Raw genomic sequence first — 15,378 nt, 5'->3', positions numbered from 1 at the left:
GATTAATTTTCATACCTTTCTAAAGCATCATTCCTCAATTGAATCTTGTGACACTCTCGTCATAAGTCATCGTTACAATTGTCCACCTGATGAGTTATTATCACAATTGTTCACTTTGTCCATCTCACCCACTAAATAAGACATTTGATATGAAATCGAATAATCAAAGAATTATTATGATATTACCTATCACATGATAATTTTTTTCTTTCAAAAAGACATATTTAGTAGAATGTACAATATTATCGCTTTTAAACTTGATAACATCTATTTTCCTTTTCGACCAAAAATTAATACCATCACCCCTCTATAATGTGAAACTATGCACGCGTTTTAAATTAATAAATACTAGATTTTGTGACACTTAAGATGTGAGTGAAAATTTATAAAAAATATATATATTTACAAAAGTTTTAACCAATGGATGATTACAAGTAAACTGATAATTGAAGTTATATATAAATATGTTAATACTGTATTCGATCATTAAATTATAACTTCTTATTATTTTAACTAAAGATGAGATGAAATTATAAACTAAAAGTGAAACAATATTTATAAAATATTAATATATAAAATTTTCAATTATATTTTTAAAGTTGTTATGCCACGTTAATAAAAGTTGTAACCGTTAGTTAATCTTTTGAGTGATTTAGTTTACAAGAAATTAAAATTTTACACAATTCGAATGATCGTAATGGTTAAAGAGATGATTGTTATCGCTAAAGGTCTTGAATCATAACATCAACAAATTATAGGATATTTAAGTGTTTATTATCAAATGATTAAAAATATTTAGAAAAAATATTGTTACTTGTAACCATCCTAAATTAATTAAAAAATAATAAAACTTCAAATTTTATACTCCAAAGAAAAGACTTTAAAGGTAGAATTAAAAATAATGACAAACATTAAGAATTTTTTTCATTATTCCTAAATAAAATGAAGAAATATTTATCTATCTATATATAGTAACCCCTAGACCTGGTCTAGATGTTACAGTCGAATCTTGAAAGTCATATTTATCACGGAAGTGATCCAAAAATTTAATTTAAAAAATATAACAAACATAAACTCAAATTTTCAAATAATTTATTCAGTTAATGTATTTTTTTCAAAAAAATCCTTTATCAAAATAGAATTTAAAATCGAGACTTCAATCATCGATTTGACCATTCAATTCTAACATTCTGATATATTTGAAAGGAAGAAATAAAAGGGGTGAGCTACAGAGCTCAATGCAAATAGACAGAGTATTAAGAAAATTAAACAATCATACATAACTAATTAAAAAAATAGATAAACCAGAACGCAGCATGAGCTAATAAGCTCTTAACTAGGTTCAACCATCCGCTAAGCTTCCCAGAACGAGTTCCTCAAAACCCGTAGTCAACTGAACGCCAAATAGAATGCGATGCATTGCATAAACAAGAGTGATGACTGCTAAAATTTAGAAAAACATATTGTGGAAAGCGTATAACAGATACACCACTAAGAATAGTGATATATAAAACAGGAACGATGAACCACTAAGCTTTCTTCTTCACATCCCAACCCATGAAATCATACAACTGTGGCATGCTTATACATATTACAAGACAACGCAAGGCATGTGATACATAAATCAAATTAGTTTCAGGAGTATGAACAAATACGAACAATCAAAGTTCAGGAAACGTATTGTTCAGTCTGTCATAGTTCAGGAAACATTGTTTAGACAGTCATAGTTTAGAAAACATACTGTTCAAAAATCACGATTCATGAAATATATTGTTTAAACAATTATAGTTCAAGAAATATGTTTGTTCAGACATCTCACAGTTATTTCATAAACATGTTCTTCATACATCTCATAGATAATTTAAAAATATATGGTTTGGAAATCTCATGAGTAATTCAAAAACAAATTTGAAAACCAATTAATAAAACTATGCAATTCAGACCACAAATCACAACAACACTAATAAAGGCACACAAATTCAAATACATCGTTCAACATTTATTTAATTTCATATTCAATAAAAAATGTTAAACAAAATTTAAAAAGTTGACTATAAAACTCAATTTAACACGCTCTTGAAATCAATCCCTAATTTGCTAGGTGACAAAATTTTGAACTTAGAGAAAAACCAAAAGATAATATAATGAAATAATATTTCTGCTTGTATTTTATTGAAGAGGAGTATTACATTTATAGTCAATAACGTTGGCTTAACCAACCTTTTGCCAACTAGACTAACGACTTAACTTCTATTAACAACCCTAACAAACTCACTCAAGATATTACTTATACACACCATGCATGCTAGAGTACACCAGAACCAACCTATTCCAATATTCTCCCTGCTCTTTTAAGTTCTCCTTCCTTTTCTCAACAAGAACACAAACTGTTTCTCGAAAAACTTCATAGGTTCCTTTCGATAACAATTTTGTAAGACTGTCTGCAAGCTGGTGAGAAGGTGGAACAACAACATAGTTCACTTGAAGTTATCGAGCCTCCACCTTTTCTTGAACAAAAATATATATCGAGATGAACATGCTTGGTATGAGCATGATATATAGGATTCACACATAACGTCACCACACTTGTGTTTTCACACCAAATAACTGGCTCCTTACGCCGAGGCACACCTAAATCACTAAGCAACCTCCACCCAGACAACATCTACTACCGCACCTGCTATACTTTGATATTCGACTTTCATGGTCAAACGTGACAAGCTTTTTGTTTATTGGATGACCATGGCACGAGAATGCTATCGACAAACACCCACTGTCCTGAGATCGATCTTCGATCATCTATACTGCCACCCCAATCCGCATCGACAAATGCTATCACACTTAACTCAGAATCAACTGGCAAGAAAACAAGACCGTATTTTAATGTAGCAAACAAATACCTCAGTATTCGCTTCACAACTGCAAGGTATGTCTCGCATGGTGCATGCATAAACTGAGCAATCTTGCTCACACTAAATGCAATGTCTGGTCGAGTATGGTAAACATACAACAATCCCTCAAATATACTACGATATTCATGAGCATCGGTTAACACCTCCCCACCATCTCGAACCAACTTTGTTGCTGCCACCATAAGTGTAGGAGTAGGAGTAGTTTTCAACATATTCACCCTTTCCGAAGCTCTAGCACAAACTTCTTTTGAATCAACATCAGAAACCTGTTTTCTTGCTTGACTTCATTACCAAGAAAGAAGCTCAGTTCACCTAAATCTTTAAGAGAAAATAAGGCACTGAACAACTGAACAACCTTTTTAAATATACTGATGAGATTGTCTAGGGACAATAATATCGTCGACGTACACTAACATATACGTGTAATTTCCATCCTTATTTCTTATAAACAATGAAACATCAGCTCAAGACTCAATAAACCCTAAATTCACCAACCTTTCTTTGAGTTTTACATGCCAGTTTCGAGGGGCTTGACGTAACCCATAAAGAGCTTTGTTGAGTTTGTACACAAGCCTCGTTCCATCTAAGGCAACCTATTCAAAGCCAGATGGCTGCTGCATGAAGATGTCTTCATCCAAATCTCCATTTAGAAATACGTTATTGACATCAATCTGTCTTAACGCCCAACCCTTTGTTACAACAAGTGAAAGAATGACATTCATAGTAGAATATTTCACTATTGGACTGAAAGTGTGCTTGAAATCTTGCCCAAGAACTTGAGAGTAGCCCTTGGCTACAAGCCGGGCTTTGTACCGATGCACTGAACCATGCGGATTGCATTTTAGTTTGAGGATCCACTTACAGCTAACTACCTTATGACCTTCAGGCTACTTAACTAGATCCTACATGTTATTCTGCTGAAGAGCACTACGTTCATCAAGCACTTCCTTCTTCTAAGCATCCGATAATAATGCATCATGAACAATGGTTGGAGTTCCATCATCAAGATAGTTGGTGAAACCTTTAGGTTTGAAGACACCGCGCTTACTCCTGGTTAACATAGAATGTCGGTTGTTGTTAACAGTTCTTCACTCAACTAATCAGCTGTATCGATATGTAGATCATCACCTCGACCAACGTTCGAAACACTACCCATATCATCATCACCCGTACCTTGAACAGGAACGCTGCCATCATCTGTTCTTTCACCAAACGTAACTCTATCAAACGTATCAACCGCTGTATCAACTGGTTGTTCATGAGTGTTTCCCACTGTGTCAACCAGTTGTTCATGAGTATTACCCACTGTGTTAATTGATTGTTCGTGAGTCTTAGAAAATTATTAGGACTGGTCTGTCTAACAGTAGCTGAGCCCAATTTGTTAATATCAGCTACCACCTCTAAGGGATACATTTGACCTTGGAAGTGACCCTGCACCATACACATGTCATTCTTTTCTGCAAAAGGAAAAGGAGTCTCATCAAATACAACGTGCCTTGAAATATATATTCAACATTCCTTTTCAAGACATAGAAACCCTCTATGTTGTGTACTATAACCCAAGAACGTGTATTCTTGGGATCTAAACTCCATCTTATGCGTTTGAAATGGTTGTGAGGAAAACACCTACACCCAAATACTTTCATGCCACTATAGTCCGATTTGTGACCGTGCAATTTCTTATAAGGAGAGATATGCTGCAGAACCTTTATGGGTAAACGATTGATCATATGAATAACCATTTGGACTGCATAAGACCAGTAGCGAATAGGCAGTGACGCTTGAGCAAGGAGAACTAAAGCTAGCTCAGTTATGTGACAGTGCTTTTTCTCAACAACACCATTCTACTCAGAGGTGTGTGGACATGTAACTCTGTGCACAATACCCTCCTTGCTCAACACATGAGACACAACACAATATTCTCCACCCTAGCCTATCTGCAAGGCCTTAATGGAGTAGACAAACTGCATTATAACCAGTTGTGTGAAACAAACGAAATATTCTCCACCTAGCCTATCTGCAAGGCCTTAATGGACTCCTAAGAAGATACAACCACAATAAAAGCAAATACACTATTAACCTCAACAGGTTTACACTTAATCAAGCTATGATTTAAAGAAAATGAGTAAAGACCTTCTTGTTGTTCCCCTTGCAGCACCTCTCGAGTAACTTCATCACGAACCAAACAACTCGTCGCATGAAACTAAAAAAAACACGATTGTCCTTAGCAAGCTTTGATACAGAAAGCAAATTTCTCGTTATTATAGGCACATGTAACAAATTACTCAAGATCAAAGCACGAGAAGAAGATACAATAGTTTTACCAACGAAATTAACATCTAAAGGAGCCCCATTACCTATAATAAGTTTACCTGGATTGTTGAACTCGATTTGGTACACAACTTTTGTAGCATTAGGGGTAACATGGTGTATTGCACAAGAATCCACCACCCATTGATCTTGCCCAGAGATAGCCATATTAACTTGTGGTTGACTCTTCGTCACATTGCCAGCGGTAACCCTAGTTTTATGATAACAATAATTACACCCAACACTATTATCATAAGAAGAATAGTAACCATTGGTTGAGCCTTCAGTAGAGCTAGACTGTTTCTCAATCGTAACCCTAAGAAAATTTCTGTTAAAACGGTGCCAACACTGATCTACTATGTGGCCAACCTTGCCACACAACTGACACTGAGGATGCATACGACCTCTATCTCGTCCACCATAGTGACCACTAGAAGCAACTCCTTGATGCAAATAACCATGCTATTGTTTCGTACACAACACCACACCATTGTGCTCCACTTTCCCTTGAGCAAGATGAGCACTCATGGGAAGTGGCTCATTTTGAACTTCAAACCATACCAGCTGTGTTTCGGCATCCACAAGCATGGCACAGATTCTTTCAAGTGTTAAAGTATCTCGCATAGCAGAGATAACAATGATGAAGAGTTAGTATTCACGTGGAAGACCTTCAAGATACTCGCAACATGTTCGACCTGGGAGATTGCACTACCACATGATGCTAAAACATCACAAACTTCATTGACGTGGGTAAGATACACGCTCATAATATCACCACCCTTTTTAAGAAAAAGCAATTTATAATAGAGGCTCATCATAACAGATGCAGATATATTGGTAAAAAATCGAAGCACTGTGTGCCGTACATCAGCCGTCATTTTCGACCCTACAAACTAAGGAAGCAAGTGAGGACTCACAGTCAACAACAAACAAGAAGAAAAAGAGCTGTCTTGCATGACAAATTCTTCATAATCTTTGTTCGAAATAATATCACCATCAGCACTAACCACCGTCTCAAGTGGAGCCACCATCGAACTAATAAGCATTCGTTCGAGTCCGTGATTGCGATATGTTAGCAACGTCTGCTGCTTCCACAAAAGGAAGTTCTTCTCATCAAGAATGACATTAACCTTTTTATTTATAAAGGTTTTGGTGTTTCTTGACGAGAACTCCATCTGCATCGTGGTAAACGCATGAGTTTACGACATGATGAACTGAGACAAAGAGAAAGAAGAAGATGACTAAGCAACAAAAGATAAACGTCTCTACAGTACCGGGGGTAGGTCGCCATGCACGCCCGGCGACCTACCAGGTCGCCATGCACGCCCAGCGACCTGGTAGGTCGCCAGCATGCCTGCGACCTACCAGCCAACGACCTCCATGCCCATGCACGCCCATGCACGCCCATCTCGCCAAAGGAGCACGCCCATGCACGCCCATCCATGCCCTGCTGCATGCTCGCCTGCTCGCGACCTTGCCGGACTCCATGGCGACTACACAGCACGATCTCCCCATTCTCCCATGCATGAACCGATCCTGGTCGCCCCGAGTGTCCCATGCATGAATCGTTCCTTGGTCATCCTTGGTCGCCTCGAGTGCCCCATGCATGAACCGAGCCCCGAGTGCATGGCCGATCTCCCCATGCATGATCCTTGGTCGCCCCGTGCATGGCGACCTCCTTGGTCGCCGGGCGGCATGGCGACCTAGGAGGTCGCTGGAGTGCATGGCGACCTATGGTTGGGTTTGTGCATGGCAAGCCACGTCGTAGGTCGCCGAAGGCATGGCGACCTACGGCCACACTGTTGATTTCGCCCTATTTCAGCAAATAATGTTGGGATAACGTTATTTCGTGAATTATTTATTTTGAGTGCATTATATCGTGAGTTTAGCCAAAGAGGATTATTACATTTATAGTCAATAACGTTGGCTTAACCAACCTGCTGCCAGCTAGACTAACAACTTAACTTCTGTTAACAATCCTAACAAAATCACTCAATAGATTACTTATACACACCATGCACGCTGGAGTACACCAGAACCAACCTATTCCAATACAAAATAAAATGAGGTTTATACTGACGTGAAAATCAGGTGAGAGGTGTGCACTTCTTTAAGCCACCCACTGTTCGAAACATATCGACTATAATCCAAGTTTATGATTTGATGGACAAAAGAGATTTACGGATATGCACAACACATATCTTTGTTAAAAAGATTAATAGGTCAAATATGACATGGATTTTGATTTCTATAATATAAATAATACGAGGTTACAGGGGTTTCAGTGAAGCATTTAAGGATTTGTAAAAAGGGGTTTTCTTTTAGGAGTTGTTTGGTTCACGAAAAAGATTATTACTAAGGGGAATAATCTTTTCTGAGTTATATTCCTACGTTTGTTCAAGGAAAATATTATTATCAGGGATAATATATTCCCAATAATAGCATTTTTTTTGTTAAAAGGGTGAGAATGTCATTGCACTTCTTATATATTAGACAATTTCTATCATTTAGGATAAGAATACCCTTAAACTAATGGATTCTTTTTATAATAATCTTTCTCAATTTTTATTTCTTACACTTTACTAGAAATACAAAGAGTTTAATTTATTAAAATATTAATGAAATCTGAGTTTTTAAAATTATTTTATATTTTAATATTCAATATATTAATTATTTGTAATTTTATGAGGTGAAAAATATTATTATTGTAAAAATATAATTATTTAAAATAATATCTACCTTTAAGTCATTAAAAAATAGATCTTATACATTAAAAAATAAAATATTTTCCCACGCAAGATAGCAATATTTTTTTTCATATTATATTATGTCTATAAAAATAAATATGATACTTATAAAAAAAATTATTTAAAAATTTAAGTCCAATATATTAATTATATATTAAATGTATTTTTTTCTCAAAAGTTAGATAATATAACGATTAAAATATTTCTATAAATTTCATTCAAATATTTATAATTTCATATTAAAGTTTAACATAAAAATATATCAAAAGGGCAATTTGATAAACTATGCATTCAATAAATCTTATCTTCCTCCAACCAAATACTATAATTTTACATCCATGTTAAACAAACCAAACAAGGTGTCACAATCAACCCTTCGGGGGGAAAGCCGACTAGTTGCAACGATGAGGTTTTTCTTTTGAAACAATTTTAATAAAATATTGGGAGTCTTCACCAATCATTTTAAGGTGCAATTGGAACACCAAAAAATCGGGTAATTTTAATAAAACATTTTATTTTATCAAATGTAACAAATTTGAGTTTGCGAAAACCAAAAATCAGGTTAGGAAGTTGGTTTCGCGTAGGGAAGGGTTAGCACCCCCACAACGCCCAAAAATTAGAAATTTTGAGTTCAAGGTTTTATTTAATTTAAAAATCATTATGGATGCAAATTTGAAATGGATACTTGTTTATTGAGATCAATAACATCCACCCTCAAGCATTTATGTGAAAGCATAATTATTGATCCCAATAAACGAACATTGCCTCGAAGTTTAAGAAATCATGACATAAGGTTTTGAAAAGGATGTCGATTTACTTTGAGAATTACCGGTGGTCACCTCCTGAGCATAATGCTGTGGATACACTATTAATTCCTTAATAAATGAATATTGTCTTATTATTTTGAAAATCAAGATGCAATCAAAAAACTTTTTAAAGACCTAATTATGCTAGGTGGGTTAATTAAGGCTCTTCTAACTTAAAGTGTCAAATTATGAAAATTAAAGAACCTAGAGGACTAAACCTGGAAATGAAGTCTCTAACATTGATCCTAATTTATTTTAACCAAGTATTGAATCAAATAAACCATCAGGCATCTTAATGCGAAAACCAAATTAAATTATTCCATAAATTATATGACTAAGGTGAACTTAAACCTAAACTGGAGCCTCTAATTAATAACCTAGTTAATTATGTCAAATTAATATCTAACTAAAGGACTAATTTAAAGAACCTAAGGTTATGGATCTAATTATTATCCTAATTAATTTTCACCCATTATCGAATCAAATAATTAAAATGAACCCTCGAGCATCTAAATGCGAGAGTAAAATTGAATTATTCCTTAAACTAAAGGACTAAAGTAAGAAATCTAAATCTAAGGTGAAATTTACAGTCCAAGGCTCTAACTATGGACTAAATTAAAGAGAAATAAATATAAAGGCTTTTATCCTAAAATTACAACTAATTTAAAAATCAACAAAAATAGATTTAAACACATAATTTTTTAAATTAATAATAAAAATTAAAAACTAATTATTAAATTTAACTTATAATGTTAATTATTAGACAAAATTAATGGTAGAGTTAATCTAACAATAAATTATCCAGGGACTAAGTTAAATTCAACAAAATAATTCAAGGACCAGATTTTAATAAAGCCTACAAATCAATATAGTAACCCAATTTAAAATAAATCAAAATTAAACATGAAAAATCAAGAATTATGACAATGACCTAACTGTAAATATGTACTAAAATTAGAAGCACTAAAGCATAATTATTCCAATTTTATAAATCTAAAATACTCTAACATGCAAAACCGTGTAATTATAGAAAGGGGACACCCAAAATTACATTACAATCAAAACAAACCAAACATGTGACTAAAATGAGAAAAAGTGCTAAAAGTTAGGGGACCTTAATCAAATTAGCCCTAATTAACCTATATAAATATATTATTATAACTTAACCTAAACTAAACCTAAACTAAACCTAACCCTTAATCCATTTTTCTTCAGTTATCCTCTCCCCTCTTGTGTTTTCTCCCAAAACTCTCTTTGATTATCCTCTCCTCTCCTCTAAAGAACCTAAATGGTACTCCGACCATTGTACGAAATGGCCAATGAGGCCAAACCTATAATCCTAAGTCTCGAAAGCATTCTCATACTTTTATAAATCCTCGTTTTAAGGTTGAAATTCTCGAACTCTATCTAAAAACCTTCCCAAAAACCAAATCAAGTTTTGGTACCTTTCTTCAACGAAGTCACACGACGTCGATACTATCCCTAAAACCACTCTTCACCCATCATCATCTTAGATTGGACTTATGATGACGCATGCAACCCTATATATCACCCCCTAAAGGCCTTAAAAAATTTATTTTTTCTTATTCAATACCTTACCCCCTTTACTCAAATAAATCGACTAAGGCGAAGACCTAACAACACTCCTCGATAAGCTACTCTCCCCCTTTTTTTTCTTCCTTTTTTATGGCTTTCGATTTGTTCACACATGGAGACTTGAAAAAAAAGAGAAACCAATATGTTAGAGTATGTCCAAAGACCATTTATACGATGATTGTATTGACATATTTTATTTACTGTATTTATCAAATAAAGGCATTACCGTTGTTTTCTCTTATTGTATTTCTGTGCAGTGAATAAACTAAAAGATAATAATGTATGTATATTAATGTGATTATTATTAAAAGATCCTTAGTTAAGTATTATTATGGACATGGATAGTAATAATACGCTTAAGACTAACATGTTGTTGATTGATGGCAATGAGTTGTCATTGACATAAAGATGTCAAAATTAATACATGAATATATTGTTAGAGAACAATATATTGGTTTGACCCGCTATGAGCATATGTCTTGGATTATTATGTGTTAGTGACGATATTGCTCATAGTGACAACTATATGTATAATCCTTAGACTTGAGATCATTACAATCTCAACATGTATTATTATCTGTTTTGATATAGTTAAACATGCTTCGTAATTGGTTACACTATAAATAATGACATTGAACATATCACGATATATGTAGTGGGGTGTGAATGATTGAGACATGATTTTTCCTTCTTACATAATAGGAAATATACCACATTCCACTTGATTGAGTAAGACTAGAAATGCATGGCCATGCTTGAATAAGTTGATATTAGATATCACAAATTATTCGCTTATTATAGTCTACTCTAGATATCAAGAAATAATAGATGGGCTACACAAGTGTGACTATTCCAAGACTTGTGCCTATTCCAGATATAAAGGACAAAAGGATATAATACATTAAAATAGTTAGTCACAGACATGTTATGTCGAATCATGACTTCCCGTAACTTAGGTAACATGACATATTTCTAGATGTCAGTCATTGTTTGTAATATTAGAATAGTTCTAATTATTTACTACTAACATTATAAGAACCTACAGGGTCACACCCAATTGTTGAAAAAAGAGAGCAACTTATAAATGTGTTACATATGTACAATTTGATTGTACATGAATAAAATGTGTATTTAATATATATATGTGTGTTTGTGTATGAGTAATTTTAATTACACATGAATATCGGATTTAATTAAAATAATGTAATTATACTCTTAATTAAATTTAGATTTAAAAAACCCTAAAAGCTAGGGTGACACATATATATTAGAGATATGTTGGTCTAGCAGCCGAAAAATCCCTTTTGCAAATTCTGAAACTCCTAGAATAGTTTTAGAGAAAGGTTTTGCTCTTAACTATTTTTTCAACCTGGTGAACTGAGTAGAGGTCGAGATAATTTTTCGTAGAGGTTAGGATTCAAACTATTCATGATCACCATTAGCCGATGTTGTCTTTGTTGATTTTCAAGGAACCCAATGTAAGTAATTGCATCACTTCCTCCCGATTTCGGATTTAACGTACTTGGATCTTTGGTGAGACCGTCACATTTTGTTTCTGCTATGCCATGGGGTGTACCAACGGTCCCAGCACAATATACCTTTAAGATTGATAGACATTTCGATCCCACTGTTGATGATGTTTGGTAATACAAACAAATTTTCTCTAGATATTTGGATTCGTTTAGATGACCTTTTAGAAGATTTCAAGGTCCTCATTTGGATTGATTTAAATTCAAAGATCCCACTATTGACGATGTTGGATATTGTTAGATTAGGGTTGAATCCTTTAACATCTTGTAAAGCTATCTAGACCATTGATGGGGTATAGATCCAAGGGTCTAAGATTGACGATGTAAAATGTAAGTTGTAAAACCCTAATAAACTTTTTCTCTAGACCGTTGGATTGGTTCAGATTTTGTGGCGTGAGACAAGGGTTATAAAAAAACCCTAGCATTTTTTAATGAATTGAACATGGAGCATTGGATAAAAAACAAATCCAATGGTCTAGGATTGTGCGGTGCTATAACCATCGGGAACCCTAGCTGCTTAAATTCTACACTTGAGTCTTGGAATCGAGTTTAGGGTTCATCTTCAAACTTCAAGCTGTCTTGTTGCTTTGTTTAAATTTGCACACAGGCCTTTCCCAACGGATCCGCCAGATTTGTTACTAAAACTTGATTTGAAACCATATATGGACTTGAATCCTAATTTTGTACTAAAATGGACATTGAAATTAAATAATAATAATAAAAAAAAAACTAAAATAATATATAAGATGATATATATATTAGTACTTATTATTTTTACTTTATGCTAAAGAACTATATATATTAATATTTATTTTCAAAGCTATATATATACTATTTTTAAAACTATAATATATTTTTAAAATTATTTAATATATATTTTAAAAATATGTAATATAATTTTAAACTATATATAATATGTTATTCCATGGATGAATCAAATAAAATAGACTATATGCCCAAGTAAGTCATTGAGGGACAGGGTATAGTTAGCATTCCATAGAGTATAGCAGCTGCAGGTTTATATTGCACTATGTTGTGTAAGGACACTAAGTGTATATGGTGGGCACGACCTTATGTGTAATGCACTTCGGTGTATATGGTGGGCACGACCTTATGTATAATGCACTTCGGTGTATATGGTGGGCACGACCTTATGTGTAGCACAACGATGAAAATATTACTCGAATACCAAGGGTTCTCAAGGTTTTATATTGGGCTATGGTTTATGATTTATGGTTTATGATTTATAGTTTATGGTTTATTGGTTAATGAATTATAAACATAAAATTAAGCTTACAAGTTTATGGGATAAATGGCAAGTATATTGCTAATAACTTTTATATTCAGTTATATTATTTTGATCATGGTAAAATATGGACATGTAGGTAGCATGATTTTATGGCATTTTGATTTTGACATTTAAATTCATGCATGAGTTGTATTGCATTGTTTATTGTTTTTAATTGCCTCACTAAGTAAATACTTAGCGTGTGATGATTTTCACGCGTATGTAAAAAGCCAAGAATAGAGTAAAGAGTACATGGCACTCCGAGCATCCAGGAATACACTACAATATCAATAAGGCATCCTATGATGTAATTTTGACTTTGTTAGTGGCATGTAATTATTAATATCCTAGTTGCTTTGTTGAAATATTTTGAAAACTGGTTTGTAATGATTAAACTAAAATGGTTTACTCTGTTTCAATATGGATAGCATAAATCCATATTAATATATGTTTTAAATAGTATGTGATATGATATTTTTATACTATCAGTACCATTTTAAGAAAATAAATTTTCAATCACTTTTTAATTGGAAAATGTTTTTAGAAATTCAGGTGACATCTATAATTTGTATAGGTATAATTATGCGGGTTATGGGTGTTGTATTTATTGGCATCAGAGCTACAGGTTTAGTCATTTCTGGATATGAAAAGAGTTTATTTTAAGTCAAGAATGTATACTTGCCACTAGGATGTCAAAAGTTTACTGATAGTTGTATATATACTATGATGCTTATTGGGGAGTAAAGTTACTGTTTACTAATGTAAGATGATTTTGACTATGTTTAGATTTCGGAAAATAAAGACGAAGGTAAGAAAGTCAAAAAATATTAAAAAGAAGGTTGATATTGAAATCGACAAAAAGGAACCTGACAAGACTGTTGTAACACGCCTTAAAAGGGTGAGTGCTGTTAGGGATTTTCCTCCATTTTGTGGAAGAAATGACCCAACTTTCAATGAAGTTTCTGAATTGGAAGAATCAATTAAAAAGTTTGAACGACTTACAAGAAAAGTCGAATCAGATGAGGATCCAGAGGAGATTTCTGAATCTAATGATGATTTTGAGGTTCCTCCAAGTAAGCTTAAATAATTTAGAAATATTTAAGTTAAGCATTAAATTTTTTAAAGCAATGTTGATTGAGTAAGCAGTAACTATGATTTCTGCTAAAAGTTTACAGAAAGCTGAGTTATTAGTGAATCAAATGATTTTGAGTTGGATTGAGAATAGATATCAAGTCCATAAAACTGGATAGAGTTACCTTGTGAAGGTAAATATGCGAAAATGGATTGTTTAACCTTCCATGCTACATTGAATTATTGTTTATATCGAGATTGATTCTCAAGAACTTGAAAAGTTTCAAGTTCGTAGTGAGAGGAAAAATAGTAAATTTACTTGATAGTGTGATTTTAGCATTAACTGTTATAAAGTTATTGCTACAAATTTATCAAGTTTTCTTATTGAACGACGTGGACATTTAGAATTTCATTTGAGATGGAAAATGTTTCAACTATTCGAGAATAATTTCTATGGATCTAGATAAGTTATACATATTTTATTAAGAATGAATTAAGGAATTCCAAAGTAGAAATATTTAATTCTACTTGATATCAAGTGATATTATAGTGGAAAACCTATTGGTTATGATGAAAGTGTGAGTCGGACAGAAAATAAATGACCGATAAAGATTCAAGAGCTTATGTTACCAGTGAATCTTATGGGATTATCATTAACGAGTTTTAGACCAATTTGATCATGAGTTGGTTGTCTCTTCATTAAGGTTGGGTTAATGGTTTCAAGAAGCGATTAATTTAGAAAATTACGGAGAAATTAAAAATTTTAATGATTAATGAAAAAGTGAAATCATCACTAACGTGATATCAACAATGGTTATTATTAAGATGATGTAAAAAGGATGCATAGCTTTTCTATCTAAGGTGATAGATACTCAAGTATCTGAAGTAAGATCATTGATATTTCCATAACTCAAGAATTTTCATATGTCTTTTTAGATTTATTATTTGGGTTACCTTCATATTTAGAGGTGGAATTCAATATTTATGGTTATCAAGGCATTGATCATGTATCTATGGGTTCGTATCGAATAGTTGTGATTGATTTAAGAAAATAAAAAACCAATTGCAAGAGTTTCTAGATCGAGGATTCTTCAGACCAAGTATTTTACCTTGGGGTGC

Source organism: Hibiscus syriacus, unplaced genomic scaffold, assembly GCF_006381635.1.
Source record: "Hibiscus syriacus cultivar Baekdansim isolate YM2019G1 unplaced genomic scaffold, ASM638163v2 tig00017808_pilon, whole genome shotgun sequence".
In the NCBI taxonomy this organism is placed as follows: Eukaryota; Viridiplantae; Streptophyta; class Magnoliopsida; order Malvales; family Malvaceae; genus Hibiscus; species Hibiscus syriacus.
The sequence above is the reverse complement of the archived record's forward strand: the minus strand, read 5'-3'. Positions refer to the sequence as shown.